This window comes from Pinus tabuliformis, chromosome 6 (genome assembly GCF_031772625.1).
Source record: "Pinus tabuliformis cultivar Carrire ecotype Pingquan chromosome 6, CPIR1, whole genome shotgun sequence".
Taxonomy (NCBI): domain Eukaryota; kingdom Viridiplantae; phylum Streptophyta; class Pinopsida; order Pinales; family Pinaceae; genus Pinus; species Pinus tabuliformis.
The window spans coordinates 1,869,207,557-1,869,211,255 of record NC_142292.1 but is presented as its reverse complement, the minus strand read 5'-3'; positions in this window follow the sequence as shown (position 1 = coordinate 1,869,211,255).

The following is a 3,699-nucleotide window of genomic DNA, read 5'->3' as shown; positions in this document are numbered from 1 at the left end:
GGGAGGATGATGCTAGATCAGACAGCTGGGTTGTAATCCTCTCTTCTAATATTAATAAAGTTCTTTGAGTTTTCCTCCATATAATCGTGTATTTGTTAATCTTATTGTTTGTGAATGCAATTGTATGGTCAATGTATTTCTGATTCTGCATTGTTTATGATATTATAGATCGAGGTGCTTTGATGGTGTTTTGTTACTTTGACTCTACAGACACTCTCTAAAGCGGGAAAAGTAGGAGAGGAGTTGCAAATTCTATCAAGGGAGAGAGAAATCAAGCAAGGAGCCAAGCGGAAGATCCAGGTTGGTCCCCTTTTGCTTCTCTCTTATCTATCATACATAAAGGAAATCACAAATTGATTTTTTTTTTTGTTTCTAAGATAGTTACCCGTCTTAGTGGGACTAGCAGATCGAAAAGACACTAGTTTTCCCAGAAACAAAATGGTGACTCCGTTGGGGATCGAATAGTTTGTTTGTTTGTTACTGGTGTTTGCTTTATAAACTAGAGACGGAGCCTGAAGTTAACTAGATAGCCTTCGAACCGCCTTTGTTATGCAATTGCGAAGTAGATGAATGCTGCTTCAGTCAATCTCTGGGTTGGTTTATAAACTGAACATCTGACTTACAAGCATTCTAAACGCCCTTGCAATAGCTCAATAACCTCATAAGATCATACCCCTGTACTTTGTTCTTTACTATTCATAATAGCTCAGCCTTAATCCTTGAACTCAGCTACAAATTTGACCAAAAACCCAACTCAGTTTCACTCCTTGGCCCATCGCACTTTCTATGAGTGGAAACCAGTATGCATCACACCTACCGTGTGTAGCAGGTGAGATGCATCCCTATTTCTCTAAAGGACAGGTGCGATGACTGAGTGATCTCATTTCACTCTTTGAAATTTGGTTTTTTGTCCTTGTTTTCAACTCTGCTTGATTATGTTGCTGCTTATGATCAGTATCTCATTGTTCAAGCCTCTTTCCTTCACATGTTTCAGACTCCATTGATTAGAATTTGTAAATGTTTTTATGTATTTTTCAATCATTTACAGTCCTCCTTTGTCGAAAGTAGCTTAATCGAACTGTCGTTTTGATGCAAAAAAGTGTCGTAACTGTCATTTTGAGTCAAAAAGAAGAGTGTCGTAAAGTCTTCCTCCTCTAGATAGTCGATTGTACTTTTTTCATTGTATTTGATTTGAATTGTTAATATTTGAAGTGTCAAAAGCAGTTTTCTATTCGAAATCGAAAAGTGTCGTTTTAGTCTTCCTTTCGTTTTTTGAAAAGAAATTGTCAAAATGTCACTTTGAAGAAAATAGTTCAGATCTATACTTAGTTTTCCTTTTTGGCATTCTCACATTAAGGAAACGAAAAACAAATACATGCATTTGCATTTGCATTTAGACTGTGTGCGAAAATGATTTAGGAAAAGTGCATTTAGTGTGTGCTCTTTGCTCTCTGTTGAAAGAATCATAATCTTCTTTCCTTAGTAGCTAGGATTTTCATTGTTAAAAGAAAATAAATGATTTTTTATCATTTTAGATTGCATATTTAGGAATTCTACGTCTACATCATGCAGTGAACCTTGAAATACAAAATTCTAAATAAGATCAACTCTAAAATAAATCTCAATGAACATAAAAACGCTTTGGAACCTAACGCAACACATCTAGAAGTCTAGGCTAGAGATGTGTTTCGACGTCGTAAAACCTGGTAACTATCGTTTTCATCGAAGGTTGGGTGATTCCTCCTCTTTGATATGACAAGTGCTAGTATGGACTTCTGCTCCCCGTACCGTCGAGTATATATTGGGAGACCACAATAAGCTGATATCCTTTATCCATAGGAAGCTGTGTCTACCGCCCTATCGATCGCAATGCACTGAACATAGCATTCGGGAAGATTGATTGCCGTACATAAGTCCTTGGTAATTTCCCTATAATTTATCACCAAGGTGTATTTTGTAGTTTTGTGATTGGTTTGGTAATCCCTCTGTCTAGATTTCTAGAGTAGTCACTTTCGTTCCTTTTTGACTCCTTAAAAGAAAAGGTCCATATGAGCACTTGTCACTTCAGGCTCATTAAAAATCGAAGGTGACTAGAGTCACCTTTAGCTTTTTCTCGACTCTTAAAAATTGAAAAAGCAAAGTTGTGTCAAAGCATCATTAAAATTTATTTAATATGGAACATATTTTTCCCCTTAATTTTGAGTTGATCAAGTAATCCGCAATCATGGAAGAAATTCAATCAAAACCCCGTCGTTCGCGGAGACTAGTGAGTCAACCATCTTTGACTCCAGAGATGAAACCATTCCGGGAAAAACGGTCTCGTTTAACTGAGTCCAATTCACCTGATTTATTTGAAACTTGTGTTTCAACATCGTCAGAGACTACAGTTACTCCGATCATTTCTGGTACATCTGCCTTTACAGAAGAAGCTCTGCGGTTACAAGAGGACATTAGAATTGATCCTAGTGTAACGGTAGACACTTTTATACCTGAGACAACTCCATCTAGAGTTGAACCAGAGACTGAAGTTCACTTACCTGAACATCTGGAAGTTGAGTTCCAAAATTCAAAAGGTGTCACCCCTCCAGTATCTGTTACTGCAGAAGCTATACCTTCTTCGGCTCCAGAAATATTTTACGGACCTGACGGTCTACCTCTTCCACCTGGACTGATTGCCATAGAAGAGATAGTATAGGATCTTCAATACAGTACTCCATTGCATTTTGGAATTGGGATCCACTTATATCCTTCTAATCCTAAAGTTAGTTCTTTTAATAATCTTTCATTCCAAGTTCCTGTTGAATTGCTAGGAAATCTTTTGGATAGACTAAATATGTCTGAGCAACCATCAACATCTAGGACTGTGTCAACTGACACGGCTACGGTAGAGCTTCTTGCTGCCATTCCTACAATGTTTGTTGGTATACCATCTGTCCCGGCTAGTTATCAACCACTAGCTGGAGTCCACTCAGGGACTGTTTCGATGACATGGTCTATTCCTATTTCTTCATCTGGAATCTCATCTGGTATTTCTTATGTTGAAACTCAAAAAATTGATCTTATATGTCAGTATCAATTTGCGCAGTCTAGTATTCAAAGAATGATTTATACTTTAAGCACTGGATTGCCACCATATGGGGGGTAGTATGCCTTTTCATTGTTCCCTCCTGGAGAACAACCATATGAGAGCTTACAACAAAATTCAGATCAAACTGGAATTACATCTAGCGGTTGGGTACCAATACTGCCTCAACAACCAAGGGTTGTATATTCAATGAAATCGGTCCAAGCTATGTTGAATATTCCCACTACACCTACTATTGTGACTGTATCACAAATAGAAGAACTACCTAATGTGTGTCAACTTCAAGTCTCTCAGGTTGCAATACAACAACCTCTTGTCTCTGCGGCTGAATCATAGCCTCAGGTTAGTGCCTCCTTACCTGGAATGACTCAGGCTCAAATAGATACCATCACTCCGCATCTTGGTCAATCATCTAGTATTGGGCAATAGCAAATGGTCCAACAACCATGGTTGGTACAATATGAACAACCGCAATTCCAACAAGCTTACCAAGGACCTGAGCAACAAGGCTTTGTAGGTAGTGGACAACCACATTTTCAAAATGGTTATCAACATCCATACTATAATAATTATGCCCATCAACCTTATCAAAGTTATTAGCATCACATACATTA